This window comes from Miscanthus floridulus, chromosome 15 (assembly GCF_019320115.1).
Source record: "Miscanthus floridulus cultivar M001 chromosome 15, ASM1932011v1, whole genome shotgun sequence".
Lineage (NCBI taxonomy): Eukaryota > Viridiplantae > Streptophyta > Magnoliopsida > Poales > Poaceae > Miscanthus > Miscanthus floridulus.
Window position 1 is genome coordinate 59827681 of NC_089594.1, and position 18730 is coordinate 59846410.

Genomic DNA, 18730 nt, shown 5'->3' on the forward strand with positions numbered 1-18730 from the left:
ATGCATGAAGAAAAATTCTTTTTTGCTAAGGGCATCAAGAAGATTCAACTCACATGTGAGAAAGACAAGGGAAGAAAACAAAAATATCATTTGATTTTCGGGCACCTATTCTTTGCATACATTATTCCACCAATTAGGGCTGAAAGCCGTGTCTACCCTACATCTTTGTTTTAACCACCTATCCAAATCTTTTTTTGGCATTTTCCTACCTGATGGTAAAACACCATATATTTTGTGAGCACCGCAACCAACATTCACCCTTTACCAGGAGCAAGGAGATGAAACCCGCGTTTTACCCATAAAACATAGGGTAAATAAGACATAATAAGCAATCGGCAAATCTCCCAAAAACCCGACGCAAGCAAAAACCTACTCGTTTTGTCCAAAAGCCCAAAGCATTCCCCTCCCTCCGCTTGCCTTCCCCTCTTCTACCATTTCGTCGAACACCTTCCCGATCGCGCGCCTCCGGCCATGGCGGAACCCTCCGACGCGGCGGCAGCCGTATCTGCGCGGCTCCTGGAGCTTGCGGCCGACGACGACTCCGCGGCGCTCGGGGACCTCCTCGCGGCACACCCGTCGCTTGCTGACGAGCCCGCGCCGTGGTACTCCCCGGCGCGCGGCGCGGAGCCCATGACCCCGCTCATGGTCGCGGCGGCGTACGGGTCCGTGGCCTGCATCGATGTCCTACTCTCGCCGCCCCACCTGGCCGACCCCAACCGCGCCTCACCGTCGTCCCTCTCCACCGCGCTCCACCTCGCGGCCGGCGGCGGCGCCTCCACTGCGCCGGCCGCGGTATCCCGTCTCCTAGCGGCTGGCGCCGACCCCACGCTGCTCGACCACCTCCACCGCCGTCCGTCCGACCTCGTCGCCCTCCCACCCAACTCGCTCCCGCTCAAGAACCACCTCCTCTCCCTTCTCGGAGGGCGCAAGGAGTGGCCGCCGGATCCCTCCCTCCCCGACATCAAGAACGGCGCCTACGCCTCTGACGACTTCCGCATGTACTCCTTCAAGGTGCGCGCGTGCTCGCGCGCCTACTCCCACGACTGGACCGAGTGCCCCTTCGTCCACCCCGGCGAGAACGCGCGGCGGCGGGACCCGCGCAAGTACCACTACAGCTGCGTGCCCTGCCCGGAGTTCAAGAAGGGGGCGGGGATGCCGGAGGGGCGACATGTGCGAGTACGCGCACGGGGTGTTCGAGAGCTGGCTCCACCCGGCGCAGTACCGGACGCGGCTCTGCAAGGACGGCGTCGGCTGCGCGCGGCGCGTCTGCTTCTTCGCGCACACGCCTGAGGAGCTCCGGCCACTGTACGTGTCGTCGGCGGGGTCGCGCACCGCGATGGAGATGGCAGCGGCGATGGGAATGGGGCTGCCGTCGCCGGGTGCGTCGTTCACGCCGCCGCTCTCCCCTTCCGGCGGGGGGAGCGGCGTGGCCGGCGCGTGGCCGCAGCCCAACGTGCCCGCGCTGTGCCTCCCCGGGAGCGCGGGGAACCTTCACCTGAGCCGGCTGCGCACTTCGCTGAGCGCGCGCAGCATGGCTGTGGACGAGCTGCTCGCCTCAGCGGATTACGACGGGACTCGTCGGGTCGCCAGCCTCTGTGCGGTCGGCGAGGGGAAAGACGCTCGTGCCGTCCAATCTTGACGATCTGTTCTCCGCGGGGATGGCGGGCGCCGCGGCATCTCAGTCGCCTCGGTACGCAGACCAGGGCGGCTCTGCTTTCTCGCCGACGCGTAAGGCCGCCATGCTGAACCAGTTTCAGCAGCAGCAGAGCTTGCTGTCTCCTCGGGCCACAGTTATCCCTGAGCCAGTGTCTCCGATGAGCTCCAGGCTGCTCGCGGCCCTTGCGCAGCGGGAGAAGATGCAGCAGCAAACGCTGAGAAGCATGAGCTCTCGTGAACTTGGCTCCGGCGCCTCCGTCCTGGTTGGCTCACCGGTCACGTCCAGCTGGTCCAAATGGGGAATCCCGTCGAGCACACCAGATTGGGGTGCTGACGACGAGGAACTTGGCCGCCTCAAGCGATCCTCGTCCTTTGAGCTTCGGAGTGGTGCCAACGGTGATGAGCCAGACCTCTCATGGGTCAATACCCTCGTGAAGGAGCCAACACCGGAGAAGCCATCCATCAACCGGACAACCGCAAAGGAGTCCATTGCTTCTTTGAGTCAGGCCACAAGTCATGAGGATATGGGCGGTGAGGACGACACTGCCGGGGTCATTGGTGGCTGGCTTGAACAGCTCCAGCTGGATGAGATGGTAGTCTAGAACAAACATAACAACATGAATCAAACAAGAAAGGTGCCATTTTTTTTTTGCTGTGATTCACCAGTTCCTTCTTTTACAACTTACTACATCTACCAACCTTCATACCTTGCTGGTAATTACTGGTGATACATTCTTTTGGAGTTGGTTAGTGTAGGTGTTGAGATTTCCGCCACCATTTAGAGTTCCCCACAATTGGAAGAAATGAAGGAACCTAGCCAATTTTATGGAATTTCTGGCTTGGCTAGGTGGACATTGTGTTTCTCCTTGTACCTTCCACATCCCTCTTTTGCTAATCATTACAAAGGTGATTTCCTCGTTCTGAGGGGATTGTGAATTATGCATGATAGTGCTAGCATATCCTAAGCCGTAAGCCCCCATCCTCTGCTGCTTGCTAAGGAGTTTGAGGGTGGCTTCTGCTTTGCATCAAATGCTTCTAATGGCTCATGATTGGTGTAAAACACCCTACTGTTGTTGTACTACTGAGGATTCATGACTGATGTAAAATGCCCTACTGTTGTGTTGTACTCACAACTCAGGATCCAATGGTCCATGATTGTGTTAAATGACTTCATTGTTGCTGGACCACCAAAATTAAGCTATTAAGCATCACTTCACTGCATAACTCATTCGTTAAGTGTTATCACCTTGTTTTACATTGCCTGGCCTGTGTCTGACAGCAACTGTTTTCTGTTGAAGCTGTCGCAATGGTTACTGCTGCTGCTCTGTTTGTGTTTGACATTTTGGATGGATGCTGAGTCAAGGCTAATGCTGAGTGGTAATCTCAGGTCAGCATAGGATTTGATGGGTGCTGTGATGTTTAATGTGTTCCGAGGTGGCTTTACATGATGCGTCGACCTCTACAAGGGTGATGTTTATTGTGCTCCAGATGAGTGCGACCTGGCCTCTGATGGAGCTTCGTTCTTGTCAGGATAAAACAACTAGGTATGGCCGCCTCGTGTCTTGGCTTCTGTTTGGCCCTGGTCACAGTGGACAGTGCTGACTCATACAGTGACCTGGAACTTTTTTAAAAATAATAGAAGGCTGGATCTGCTGGTTCAATGTATGGTTACATATTCAATGCATTATGTAGTTATGATGTTATAGGATAATCCCAGTATGCTTTTTTTATTATCAACTGTATTTGTTTGTTTTTTAACCATGGGAAATATTTTTAATATTACTTCAGTTACTTTAAGGGTGGCAGTTGTTTGTTTTCTTTTTATTGGAAGTCTCTTACTTTTTAAAAAATGAAACTAAATATTGTTCTTAGGATAAATTTCTTGTTAGCTGTTTAGGACATAGCAAGGCATTCACAAAAGTTTGGTTTTAATTTTATTTTTTGCTAAAGCCAGTTCGGTTTGTATGTATAGCAATTTCTATTTTAGATCGCAACAGTTTATATGCTAATTATGCTTTGAAGTGATGTGTTATTGAAATCAGATCGTTCTACTGGTAGTATACAATACTAAATTATTATACAGGTTTGCAGTTCATCTACTTTTGAAATAGTGGGAAGAAAGGCCGGATCTGTTGTTTCATTATTTGAGCGAGTTGTTTCTAAATGATGTCAAGCATATGTTTTTTAAGAAATGGTTAGGTTCTTGATGATTTTGATTCTGAAATATAGGTTGGATTAGGGCACCTACCTCACTCCTGATGGCATTCAGGTGCATCTAGCTAAGCTAGGTCCCAATTTTGATATTCCTTTTTTTCTAAAAAAAAAACATTTCAGTTGTGAATTAAAAAAAGTATACAAAAATGCTCATAGCTGCTGCGTACAAGATATCCTAGAAATTATATGATATATTATGGGATAAAGTAAATGATCCATGCACCCCCTTTATTCATTCGGAGATATTGGTCGGTGATAGACATTAATGGTAGGTATATAAATGAATGCTGCCTTTTCAAATTGAGTTTGGAGTTATTTTACCTATAATCTCCTATAATTTGGAGAAAATTTTGAACGCTTGAATATCTTATAGTTCTAGATGGATGGATTAGTTAACAAATTTTCATTATGACTTGAAAACCTCTTGAAATAAACGTTTATAACAAGCATTATGGCATATCCAACAATGCCAACTCAGGTAGCTCATAGAATCAAAATCCTCATTTTTTTCTCTGTACAAAGAGATAGGGAAAGAAGAGAAAGAAGAGCTAGCTCTTCATAATGAGCTAGTCTCTTTTCACACATCCTCATGTTTAGTGGGCCAACACTTACATTTCATCAAATTATCTTTCTTTCTTAAGGATCAAATTAGTTTTAAGCAACATGTAAAGGGTCTGTTTAGTTCAGCTGTGAGCTGTGCAAAGACTACTGTGAAGTATGTACAGCTGTAAATTAAACTTTTTGATTGAAACAACTATAAGCTGTGGACAATGCTTTATACACGTTTAATTAGTCAATGAAATGGTGCTCTGCGGCCATTTTTGAATGTGGGTTGGTTGGAGGGTGGGGAACGGAGATTGAGGATGGCAAGCCAGGTGACGTGCATCCCTTTGAGATAACTAACTTTGCTATATTTAAGTTGCCAGGTGACCCCGATCAACTACTGGGCAGGTCAGATACCAGGAGTCTGCATAAAAAACAAGTTTATTTTTTGCCTCTAGAATGTCCATACATGTTGTAACCTATTCGTAACCGTGATGTAATGTTGTGTTTAAATATATTACTTTTATGATTAAATACATAGTATTTTTGTTTTGGCTACATAACCTTATATTGAAGCGATACAGGATAATATTCACTTTGCAAATAGTTCAGATAGGGTGCATATATAATTGGGGCTCTTGCATTTGTATCTTTGTTTTGTTTCGAAATTATGATTTTGTCCCTATTTTTTTTTACTTTGTGAATTTACCCCTCCTGTGCCATTCACGAAGCACCAGTTTGCTCCTGCTCCGTCATCCATCTCTAACGGTGTTAAACTTTGTACAAAAAGACATGAATGCCCATGCGATTTTGCCTCTATTTGTTATGTCTAATTGTGATTTTATTCTGATTTGGAATTAGACTTTTTTATTGTATGCTGACAACTGATTAAATTTGGTCAAACATATTTGGCATAACTTACAATTATTTGAACTTAGATTTAATATTGATAAATATTTAAAATTTTGGGACCAAAAGGTTCATAATGATGACAGATGTAACGCCATAAGAAATATTTCGATATAATCTTTTGTGTGGGACAAAAAATCTTCAATGTATAAGAATGCATGTAGAACGTCGGATAACAAAGTAGATGCATGCACTGATAACCTTAGTGTCTTACCACATAGGAATGTCATACACTACATGTTTTTTCATCAAAAGTAACCGCCATACAAGTTGGTTCATGTAACACTATAAGCACTAAAATTACATGTATTTACTAACCAAATTGGAAAAGAGAATGACATGAATAAAAAGATAATTGTGAATCATCATGATCAACCATAGCAGGCGACGGCTCCGGGTCGTAGGCAGCACCAGCACGACCGCCGAGTCGACGGCGCCGTCCGAACACGACGCCTCCACCTTCCTCTGCTTCTACGGTATTGGAAATGAGTGTGGTTGAAAAGTGTACGCCCTAGGAAAATATTGAGCACCATGAAACTTACCCATCGAGATAGGAAATGGTCGTACATGGTCAAAAGGCGTCTAAACACGGGTTCTGTTGCATAAACTGGTGCAGAGAGCCCAAGATGTTTCATAGCATAAGGCAAAGCTCCTAGATGCATCATGTCAGGATGTGACAAAAGAACAGCATCTACAGTGGTGCAACCCTGAAAATATACAGTATCTATTAGTGTAAGTGAAAACTAACAATCAATTTGCTTCGACGATAAATAGCATATTGACACTAATGACATGTACGCATTTGCAGTGATGGAAAGTATCTCCTTTACTCAACTGCTGAGTGTAGATTTTGGAAAGAAAAATGGAGTGCATCCTTGCATCTATAAGATGTGTAAATACAACAAACGGCAGGAAAATGAATGGTGAAACGATTATTCAGTGGGGAGGCAATGCACTGCGATTGGCATGGTGTTACACAAGGAGGCCAAAGTTTGGACAGAAGGAGCTACATGGTTTTATAGCGTCCTCTTACAAGAAACAACAGATATGAGCAAGAGTGTCAATTACACTAGACTGTTCCTTAGGCATAGAAGATGTGGCATAATAGCAGGCCATTCAGCAACAAACATGCATCTAAGCACATAAATGTTTGGATGGACATGGATTTGTGAACATTCACCCTCCAACCCTCCAACACGCACATATGAATGCGCATTGCGCAAGCACATCAGTCAAATAATTGAAACAAGATGGAGATAGCAATTAAGCCTCTTTCAAATCTACGGTAACAACTTAGTACAGGAGAACTAGGATCTAATCAGTTTGGTTAAAGAAGACAAGTAATCTGTGTCAGACTCATGTGTGTAGACTTTAAGCAATTAAGCCTCTTTCAAATCTACGGTAACAACTTAGTACAGGAGAACTAGGATCTAATCAGTTACCTTGACATGATACCATGGACAAGAATAAGGAGATGGTCTGGTCCTTGCTTGCTTTTGGGTGTATCCATCATTGAACACACAACAGTACTTCCCCTTGATACTGGATGAAGATACAGGTTTCCGGCAGATTGCAATCCTGCAAAAATCATGTAGTGCTGCAGGGACGAGTTCCAGTATATTTTACTGAAAGCGTGTGAAGAATATAAAAACAAGGCAACTTTGAACTGTATGCATGTTTGTCTCGAATTTGGATAAAAAATGAAGCCGCATCGTTGTTTTAACCAAAATCCATAGGATCCTGATGTCTGATCCTATTCAGATTTATTAATTGGATTTATAACTTCCTAGATCAATCGAGGATGCATTTTGCTTAGATTCCAAATGGTTTGAGAACCATCAGATTTCTCATGTACTACCTGCGCCCTCTGTGATGTCAATTTGATCCAGGAGCTTTGCTGATACTTCCTGATCTCATTGCTTAACTGAAACTTCCTGATAAAATATTTTTTTCGTCAATCGAGCTCCCAACCAGTCTGCATTGACTTAGCACGAGTATATGGAGTTACAGTACTTTGCATCTACGAAATTGTCTAGCACTAAGCTTTCCTGGAGAAACCAGCTTCACAGTGCCTCCAATCTGTCACGGAATGACGGAAGGCAAATTTCCTAGGAAGGAGGAAGCGATCAAGAATAAAATAAACCTGATGGGCTGCCGCTTCCGCTCGAAGAAGAACAGGCGGGGCCGAGGCCGGTGCGCGAGAGCGCCGAGACGCGTAGATAGCGGCTGTTATAGAGCGGCTGAGCCTGAGCGAGAGGCCACGGGGAAGAGAGCAAGCCGTGGACGCCATCCCCTCTTGCGGTGGCGTCGTCGAAGGCGGCGGACGGCACGGGACAAAAACCGCGCCGGAATCAGTGCCGGCGTGGGGCTGATTATTGACGGATCCAGGAACGTGGCGGCCGAGGCAGATGACGCGCGCCGCGCGGCATGGGGCGGATGGCCGACGGAGTGAACGGAGACCCGCTGCCAGGCGGTACCGGGAGCCGCGAACAGGCACCGGAGCCGCCCGCCCCTGCAGCCACAAAGCCGGGCGCCCAGAGGAAGCGGCCGGGCGCCGCCGGTACCTGCAGGCGGACGCCGCTGGTGAGCAGCGGCAGGGCGCCGCCGCCGCCGCCCGGTGCGCGCACGCTGACCCGCAGGCGGGCGCCGCGGCCTCCCCGCGCCTAGAGGAAGGCTGCGCCCGCACCTTGGAGCCGCGACCGGGAGGCAGCCCCGCGCCCTGGAAGCAGCCCCTCCCTGCGCCCGAACCTGGAGTCGTGGCCTCCCCTCCCTTTGGTGCTTCTGCAGCGCCGCCGCTGGAAAAGCCGCACCCAAGCGAGCCTATGCGTTTGAGGCGAGGAGATAAGGACAAGGGGTACTATGGGTCATTTGGCCTTTGTTTTCAGATTTAGAATTTTTAATTCGTTTAATCCATGAATGGATGTAAGAAACAAGGGCAAACGACTGTTCGGTTAAAAATAACAGGGGTAAAAATATAAAGTTGAAAAAGGAAGGGTAAAATCACAATTAGCTTACTGAACAGGGGTAAGAACAACATTTTCCCTATATAATTTGTGTATGAATCATGAATGTGATCTACCAATAATTTGGATATAATCTACACAGTGCTAATTTTCTACTTTAGGATAAAACAAAGGAACCAAATAGACATCATGTATACCATGTGTTACCGGCTACCTGTTTGACATTTGTTTGTCTTTGCATGAAATGCCTTTTGCAAGTTGCGTCCTTTCCGTTTGTCTAGAATGATTTCCCCCTAATTTTGTCTTAACTTCCATATTCAGCTTCCTCATAATAAGGCATATATAACTTAGCCACTAGTATATTCCACATTCCCACATCAGGATAATACAAAACAAAGTTTCCTTGAAGAAACAGCTCAAGGAAAACCACTTTTGGTCGTGTTTGGATGTTATTGGATTAAGCTCACTCCATATACGTTGAGCCGGAATTTATTTCAAGTTTAACTTCAATCCACAAACATATATGGATTGATGTGAATCAACTATATCCAAACAACGCCTTTAAAACCACTGTAGAACCTATTTACCCATTCGTGACACAAATCAAGCATCTTTCCTTTTTTTTTCTTTAGTTTCTGTGTTCACGCATGACCCTCTTTTGCAATTACGTGATGTTTCTAACTTTTTTCTTGATTTATTTTTGTATTTGATTGTCTATTTAATTTTTACCTGTAGTTTCTATTGCTACAACATAAATGTTGTCGGTGCGAAAAGTGACTAATAAGTAAATATTTGTAGTTTTGCCTGCGTTGTGATCGGATAAGGCCTAGCACTTAATCACATAGGATTTATATTGGTTCAGACAACGTGCACTACGTCCAGTTTCGGTTGGTCGGTGACTTTATTCTTGAGCCTAGATGCTCGAAGTTTGCTGTGGGATTATAAACGAGTGGGAATAAGAAGGGGGTGTTAAAGGTCCGGTCGGACTCTGAACCGAAGGGCCGAGAGTGACGGAAGCTCTAACGTGCGCTAAGTATTGGAGTGTATGCTCTGTGTAGTTTTAGAGTTCTAAAGCTATGGAGCTGTTTAAATGCTCAGATTGTCTAAAGCCAGCCAGAGAGAGTTTGAACGACCGTCCCTGTTGGAAGAGAGCGCATCCCCTTTTATAGGTGAAGGGGATGGCCTTACAAGTTAGAGAGAGAGAGAGTGTGTACGTGTGCTACCTAGTCTTGTTGCTCACGCCATCGGTACAAGATGATTATCGGCGCCCATAATACTGTTCACGCCCAGACACATCTGCCAGGTTTTACCGTATTCGCCTGATATGTTAAATGTCGGTGCCTATAATACTGTATGGCAAATATCGGCGTCCATAACATTGTTTGGGTTCTGATATGCCTAGAAGGTTGCATAGTACCCGTCTGGCATGGCCTAGCGGCACTGCTATGTAGGCGAGCTGGGTATGGTAGGGGTATGGTCCTTGGTATTGCGGTTGACTTGAGCGTCTTACCTTATTTGCTCCGTCTGATCCTTGGGTCCTTATCGAGCGGGCGTCCCTGGTCGGTCGTTCCCGATCGGCTCCGACCATGTAGGTCGGGGAAGAATCACGAGCTGAGGTCCGGTGTATTCTCGGTCGGAAAAGAAGGTTGGAGTCGGACTATATCCTCTCCTTGGCCAAGCTTTCCGGTCGGAGACCGGATCTCTTTCTCGGCCGGTCGTTAGGTAACTGGGCCGGCCCGGGAGGCGCGCGTTGTTGCTACGCCGTCTGCTAGGCCGAGTTTTCATTGGGAAGCGAGCCCATTGGGGACCTCGGGTTTATGAACCCGACAGGAGCCCCCAAACCCTTTTGGGACTTCTGTGAAGTCATGAAGGGGTTGTTTTACACTTGTTTTACGAGAGCACCCGGTGGGTGTAAGATCGTGGGTCACCGTCGAACAAGACGGAATGCCAACCTAGGCGTCGAGCATGGCCGAGGGGTCGGGCGAGATAGAGTCACCAACCCAAGTGCCGGGCATGGCCGAGGGGTCGGGTGAGGCGGAGTCGCCAACCCAAGTGTCGGGCGCGGCCGAGGGGTCAAGCGAGGCGGAGTCGCCAACCTGAAGAATCGGGCGCCAACCTAGGCGTCGAGCACGGCTGAGGGATCGGGCGAGATAGAGTCGCCAGCCCAAGTGTCGGGCGTGGCGGGGCGTGGCCGAGGGGTCGGGCGAGACGGAGTCACCAACCCAAGTGTCGGGCGCTGACCCAGGCGTCGGGCGCGGCTGAGGGGTCGAGCGAGGCGGAGTCGCCAACCCAAAGCGTCGGGCGCGGTCGAGGGGTCAGGCGAGTCAGAGTTGCCAACCCAAGTGTTGGGCGTGGCCGAGGGGTTAGGCGAGACGGAGTCGTTAACCCAAGTGTTGGGTGCAGTGGGGCACGACCGAGGCATCGGGCGAGACGGAGTTGCCAACCCAAGTGTCGGGCACCGACCCAGGCATCGGGCGAGGCCGAGGGGTCGGGCAAGGCGGAGCGCCAACCCAAGTGTCAGTTGCGGCCGAGGGGTCGGGCGAGTTTCGTGCGCTACCCCATCCACGGTTTCCGTAACCAGAGGGGTTGAACTAACGTTACTTGCCTCGATGGCTCGAGTGACATGCTCGGTGAGCTCAATAATGGGTACGTCCGAGTGGAATCCAGGTCCGTCATTCGTAATGGGGTCGGCATAGCCCTCATGTGGCATTCCATGGGCCGTTCCGTAGACCGACTCAGGTGGCCCGCTGGCCTCCCCTCGATGGAGATTCTGTGGGCATGGCTCGAGGTTAGGATCAAACGATAAGGTCGAGATGACCCTGTCTGCTCCTGAGCAGATCGGGCGAGGGCCATTGGGGCTCATCTGTGTTTTCTCCCCTAGCTCTGTTTGATGCGAGGCGGCATCAAACCCTTCATGGGTCGTCCTTTGAACCTCGGTCGGTCGTCGCTCATACGAATGAGGCGACTACCGCTTCGTGACACAATGCAAAGTGTTGTAATGCAACAATTGCATATGCAATGCTTGGATGTATGGGATAAATGTATGAATGCATGTATGAAAATAGATGAATGAATGATTATGCACCAGAAGACAAAAAGGGGTTTTGGTAAAGTTACCTCGATGGCTCGAGTGACGGGTTTGGAGAGCTCTTTATCGAATATGTTAGAATGGAATCCGGACCCGTCGTTCATGATGGAGTTGGCATAGCCCACATAGGGCATCCCACTACTCCTTACCTGTCTCTCAGAAGCCGCCCGAGCCATCCGTTCGACTCGAGTGACATGTTGGTTCTCCTCGATGGAGATACCATTGGTGGGCCCTTCCAAACCCTGCCTGGGAAGGCAGAGTCATTTGCATGTGGTTGTGCCTTGTTTCCTGCGCCTAGGTTGCGGTAGTGGTGGGCCCTACCTAGGCCACGTCCCGTTTAACTAGGAGACGTTTCGTTGGGCAGGGCACGTCCCATCAGCCAGGACGCATCCCACCGCACTCCTCCCCGCATTAAAATAGGGGGAAGGGAGAGGGTTTTCCTCCCATTCTTTCGCCTTTCTCCAACTACTGCCTCTTCTCCTTCTTCCTTTTCGCCAAGCCCATTCGTGTGCCGTGGCGGTTTCTTGGAGAGAGGGTAAAGCGAGGGAGAGGAGAACTTACAAATCTGTTCGTGAATCCAAGGCGTGATGTCAAACTAGAGGCCTTCCACCGTGGATGAGGAGGTGCTAGCCACCTTTGTCGAGAAGGGGCTGCTCCCATCGAAAGAGGTGGCACATTAGAGGGCTCCTGCGCTAGGGGAAGTTGTTCCGCAACCTCGGGCCGATGAGGTCATGTCCTTCCTCACCTTCCATGAGCGCGGGCTTAGGTATCCCATGCACTGGTTCTTGCACGGGCTCCTCAACGAGTGGGGCCTGGAGCTACAGCACCTCAACCTGACTAGGGTGCTGCACATCGCTGGTTTTGTCACCGTCTATGAGGCCTTCCTCAGGATGGAGCTACACGTGGACCTCTTTTGGTGGATCTTCAGCGGGCGAGCCCTATCCGAGGGGAAGCCACCCAGAATCGAGCTGATCGGGGGTTTCACCTTGCAGAAGAAGCCGAAGCCGTCGACCCCCTACCCTACGTACTCCCCCTATGACTCCAATTGGGGGTGGCACAATGAGTGGTTCTACATCAAGAACCCAGTGGAGGCGCAATTCCTGTCGTTCACCGGAAGAAGGCCAGAGACGAGGGAAAGCTGGTCGTGGGGTCCTGCCGGTCGGCAGAACAAGTTGGAGATTATCGAGGCGGAGCTTCAGAAGCTTGTGCAGCATGGCCTTGATGGGTTGCAGGTCTTCCACACCTTCTTCTACCATTGGGTCGCCCTGTTGGCAGAAAGAACATGACCAATGTGGGAATACATCAGCCCGATGGATCTCGACCGCATGTCATCGGAGGAGTTGCCAAAGGATGAAGTCTGGAGTTGAATTGATCAGGTGTTGTAGCTGACGGATAAAGACTCCCTTGAAGGGATGCCCGGACCTCTTCATGTTGTGAAGCTATCCAATCTGGTATGCCCCCTTTTCCCATGACCTTATCCTCCTTGTTTTGAAGTTTTGATTGATTTCGAGTTTGTCCATTTCGAAGGGACTCTCGGGCTATAAATCCCGGCTGCATCTTTCAAGGGGGCCAGAAGACGCAGCATGGCAAGCTGCCTAGAGGGAGGCGGCACTTGCCAAGAAGAAGAAGAGAGCCGAGAAGGCTCGGAAGAGGTTCAAAAAGGAAAAGGAGATCAGCCGGCAGGTCTAGGGGGGTGAGAGCCAGAACGATGTGGAGGCAGAGCTCTAATTGGAGGAGCTCACGGAGATGGGTGGCGACGCGAGTGCCTCCGAGCACGAAGGAGACATGGGCACTGTCATGACTTCGGTGGAGCACCGTGAGCCTGTGGCTGCATCCGTCGATGGCGGGCGGGATATGGAGACGCACGACAATGTTCCTAAGTCTAGGAAGCGTGCCACGAGCGAAGACACCACCGTTGAATGAGAGGCAAAGCGGGCGTGATGGCCGCGCCCTTCGGAGGAGTCATTGGCTCTACACCCCGCTGCTTCGAGTGTGGTGGAGCATGCCGGCCGGTTGGAGGTACATGTCCATTCCCCTGCATCTTTGGGGTCGATGCGTGTGCATGACCCCCAATGAGGGGATGTTCTGCTAGTTGCTCCAGTGGTTCCGCCACAAGTTGGCTGTTGCGGCCATTCACGGGATGACCGGGGGCTGGCCGGGTCAACTCCAGTTGGCTCATCGTCAGCCGATTGGGGCTTCAAGGCTCTACCACTATTGTCTAGGTATGCATTCATACTCCCTCCTGTTCTCATAGCTGAGTTTTTTAGTGTAACTAACCCACGCTTGTTTTGACAACAACCAAGGGCTGGCGGGACTAGGATTCTTCCCACCTCCCATGCAAGAAGAGTGGAGACCCAGCCTGCAGCGGGTCGCGATGAGTGGCAGAGGAAGCAGACTGGCAGCAGTTTGACCTTCCCTTCTAGGGGTTGCGTCCTCCCGGTCGGTTGCGAGTATGGCGGTAGCGGCGGTGATGGTGGCGATCCCCATGGTGACAATGGAGGTTGGATCAGAGGTGACCCTCGCAATCCCTCCCCCAATAGCTACGGAGGAGGAGAGGAGGGAAACCAAGCTCCCTGCCTCTCCTAGCAGAGGTGCACATGATTTGCCCTCCTGGTTAGAGCTGGAGGGGTTGGGAGGAGACGTGGCCAGGCCAGAGATAGAGCATCTACCAGTGAGCTATGGATTCTAGGCGGTGGAGCTCCCCTATTCTAGCGAGGCAGGCATTAGGGTGGAGCCGCTAGCCATTCCACCATCGTGAGAGTTGGTGATGATCCGATCGTTGCATGACACTACAATGGCTAGATCTTCCTGCGGGTTTGGCACAACCCACGAGCTGGTGTGGCCTTGCCCCGGTGAGCCAGGAAAGGCCCAGTTTGTCCTTCGCGATGAGGAGGAGGTGAAGGTCTGGCACCTGCTCAGAGAGAGAGAGAGGACTATCAATGGAGTCCGATCTCACCCTTACCAAGGCGAGGCTCAAGGAGGCCTTAGAGAGGGTTGAGCTTGTCCATCAGGCCATGATAGTCGATCTACCATGCGTTGCAGAGGTAAGTTCTCTATGTTTTTTGGTGTTGTCCTTGACTCCTTGGCCTTTTAATGGTTGTCTTAGCATGTCTGCTTCTTGCCTCATTGGATTTAGAGATGATGTCGATCCGTAAGTCCTGATTTCTTTGGAGGAACATGGTCAGATGGAGCAAGAAGCAATGATGTCACTACAGGTTGAAGAGCTCAGGCACCAGCTGGAATCCACCCACCGTGAGTCCCATGATCGGGAGGCCAAGGTGATGGGAGTGCGAGCTTCAGAGCTACATGCGGTCAAGCAGGCAACTACTGCCGAGCGAGAACTTGATGTGGCGAAGGTCGACCTGATGGAGACCGAGGCGGTGCTTTAGAAGTCTTTGGAGGCTCTGGAGAAGAAGCGGAAGGCCCAGTCGGATGCTGAGCAAGAAGTGGTCGCGCTCCAGGGGCAGGTGCTCAGGGTAGAGGAGTCGAACGCTCGACTGCTCGAGAAGGTGACTCGGCAAGAGGAAGGACTCTCCATCCTCAAAAGCGTCTGCCTTGGTATGTATCTATTCCGCCTTTAGTTGATGCCTTGATTTTTTTCTCTCCTTTACTTCTGAATTTGGTGCCTTTTTTCAGAACTGGGTGGAAAGATCGGCTCTCTGGAGCAAGAGCTAGAGACTACCAAAGCGGTGGTTGGTCGGGGCACGGAGGCGCTAGCCCGGTCCCTTGAGGAGCGACGTGCCCTTGAGGGAGAGCTTGACCAGATTCACAACATCGCCCAGGTGGTCGTCTCTGAGGTGTTCGGGTCTGGACCGAGCACCAGTACGCTCACCCTCTAGCTGGCGAAGGTCCCAAACGAAGTTCAGGCACTCATCTTTGACGACATGTTCTATGGGATGTTAGGGGTGTTGACCTTGGTGGTGACCCATCACCCCGATCTAGACTTCACCGCCATCTACAGAGGGTACGCCGACGGGTGGAGCACAGATGAAATCCATGCGTTGGGGGAGAGCTTGGTGCCATATGCACAGATGGTTGTCGAGCAAGTCTTCGGGTAGTGGGTGATGGAGGGTCGCCATTCGAGCGTGGCTGAAGATGTGCGCTGGGAAGATGTCGTCCAGCCTATGGAAGGAGTGGAGACAAAATGAGCATTGTCCCGCCTCCGACCGAGCCGAACGTTGTCCTGACCAGAAGCGAGCTACCTTCATCCTCGTCGACTGCCCCGTCAGCTGATGCCACCGGGGGGCCATAGTAAAGTTTAGAGTAGAAATAGTCAATACATGTAAAAGACAAGTTCATGGGGAGCCCCCATGTGAACAGTTTTACATTTGTGAATATTTCAATTTCGTTTTGTGATGGAATCACTCATAAGGGAAAGCTTGTCCTATCCACCCTTGTTTTTACCCTAGTGTAGCTTTATTTTTTATCCTTTCTTTTTCGCACCTGCCTGTTGACCCATAGGCTGCAACCTTAAGAACCTGGGCGTGGCCCGCGAGGCTCAGCTACTCGTAACCGTAGGTCATGGTGGTGTGATCGATCGGGAGTTTAAAACATGAGTTACATAGGGTAATCGAAGGAACAGAATGCCCTTTCATTTAGGTGAAAAGTATTACTATATGATAGTAAAAAAGGAGGGTGGTATCACATTCCCGTGGAGCCCTCGAGCGACCTAGGCCGAGAGTGCTCGGGCTGGGATGCTGTAGGAGCAAAATGGAATGAAAACAGTAAGACTGAGCTTTAGGGGAAGAAATGACGTAACTATTCGATATTCCATGTGTTGGTGAGAACATTGCCGTTGTCGTCCTTCAGCCGGTAGGCACTCGGTTGGATTACCTCGGTCACCGTGTAGGGTCTTTCCCATGGTGGAGAGAGTTTATGTTTCTCCTTGGTCGACTGGGTTCTTCGGAGCATGAGATCACCGACCTTGAGGATCCTCCCCCTGATTTTTCTTTCATGGTACCTGCGGAGAGTTTGCTGGTAGCGAGCGGAGTGGATGACGGTCATCTCACAAGCCTCCTCAAGTAGGTCGACCATGTCCTACTGAGCCTCTGCATCTCGGTCTCGGTCGAAGGCCTTCACTCTTGGGACACCGTGATCAAGGTCAGATGGCAACACTGCTTCAGCTCCGTAGGCTAGGAAGAAATGTGTGAACCCCATGGATCGGTTCGAGGTCATTCTCAGGCTCTAGAGGATCGCTGGGACCTCTGCAACTCATCGCCCGACATACTTGTTGAGCCAGTCAAAGATGCGAGGCTTGAGTCCTTGGAGGACCATGCCATTGGCCTGCTTGACCTGATCGTTAGTACATGGATGTCCGACTGAGGCCTAGTCGATCCTGATGCCGTACCCATCACAGAAGTCCAAGAACTTTTTCTCGGTGAAGTTTGTTTAATGGTCGGTGATGATACAGTTAGGAACACCAAACCGATAGATGATGTCAAGGAAGAACTTGACTGCCTCTTTTGAGCGGATATTAGTTATGGGCTTCGCCTCTATCCATTTGGTAAACTTGTCCACTGCTACGAGTAGGTGAGTGAAGCCGTTCGGGGCCTTTTTGAGGGGTCCAACCATGTCGAGGCCCCAGACCGCAAATGGTCAGGTGATGGGGATGGTCTAATGTTCCTGTGCCAGCAGATGAGTCTGCTGAGCATAGAACTGGCATCCTTCACACCGACAGACAACCTCCTCTTCATCTCGTAGCATGGTGGGCTCAGTAAAAACCTTGGCAAAAGGCTTTCCTGACCAGCGACCTTGGGGCCACGTGATGTCTACAAATTCTAGCATGGACTTTGAGGAGAAGCTATTTTCCTTGGTCGGTCGGGATGCACCACATGAGTACTCCCGATTGGCACCGCTTGTAAAGTTCGTCACCAATGGCGACAAACGTCTTGGTCCATAGAACGATTCGTCAAGCTTCAGTCCTTCCTAGTGGGAGAACCTCCTCGAGGAGGTAGGTGAGCAGTGGTGCTCTCTAGTCGACCAGATCGAGCGCCACCACGGCGACATCGACGGGCAACGTCATCATTGAGGCACCAAGGTCGAAGCCCCCGAGCACTCGGTCGGGGTCGGGGCACGTCGGGAGGTCGAAGCCCCCATGTGCCAGATTAGTATTGGAGTGTGTCTGGATTGGATCCTCTAGAACATGGGCATATGACACATAGAGATCATTGATGAAGACCCCATCAGGAGACGGCATCCACCTGGCAGCCAATTTTGTGAGAAAATCGGTGATATCGTTGTCCTTCTGTAGAACATGATGCAGTTCGATCCCTCGGAATTTTTCCTTGAGCCTACGCACCTCCTGGCAATATGCTGTCATGAGAGGGCTCTTGCAGGAGGACTCCTTCATGACCTGGTCAATGACCAACTCTGAGTCACCACGGACATACAGCCACATGGCACCGAACTCGACGGCGATACATAGTCCATTGATGAGGGCCTTGTACTCCACGGTGTTGTTTGAGGCTGAGAAATGGAGACAGATCACTTAGCGGAGCCTGCTCCCATCTAGGGAGATCAGAACCACTCTAGCCCCTGAGCCGAGCGCCATGACCGACCTGTCGAAGTATATCGTCCAGTACTCGTGGGTGACATCTGGGGTCAAGAGCTAGACCTTTGTCCATTCGGCGATAAAGTCGGCGAGAGCCTGAGACTTAATAGCAATGTAGGGGATATACCTGATGTCGTGGCCCATGAGCTCAAGAGCCCACTTAGAGATCCGACCCGAGTATGAGGTGACAACCATGACCTCATGGTCGGTGAAGTAGAGCAGGAGCTTCTAGGTCGCCATCAGCACGGCGTATAGAAGCTTTTGCACCTAGGGGTATCGAACCTTGGAGTCGGTGAGTACCTCACCGATGAAGTATACTAGTTGTTGGACCTTCTGGGGGTGTCCTAGCTCCTCCCTTTCAATGACCAGGGCGGCGCTCACCACGTGGTTGTTTGCAGTGATGTAGAGGAGGAGGGGTTCTCCCTATTCGGGAGCGACAAGGATTGAGGCCAACATCATTGATGCTTTGAGGCTTTCCAAAGCCTGCTGTGCCTCCTCAGTCTAGACGAATGCATCTATCTTCTTGAGAAGTTTATAGAGAGGCATCCCCCACTCGCCTAGTCGGGAGATGAACCGGCTTAGGACGGCCAAATAGTCGGTGAGCCTCTATACGTCTTTGACGTTGCGTATAGGGCCCATATTGGATATGGCCATGATTTTTTTGGGGTTGTATTCGATGTCACGTTTGGATATGATGTATCCGAGCAGCTTCCCCTTCAGAACCCCGAAAACACATTTTTTGGGATTCAATTTGACGCTGAACCTTCGGAGGTTCATGAATGTTGCGGCCAAGTTTGCGATCAGGCC

General features: G+C 50.4%; 1 pseudogene; it reads left to right on the top strand.

Annotated features, from left to right (window-relative positions):
• Nucleotides 1-368: 368 nt before the first annotated feature.
• On the top strand, nt 369-5021 carry LOC136508178 (zinc finger CCCH domain-containing protein 67-like; annotated as a pseudogene).
• Nucleotides 5022-18730: the final 13709 nt, after the last annotated feature.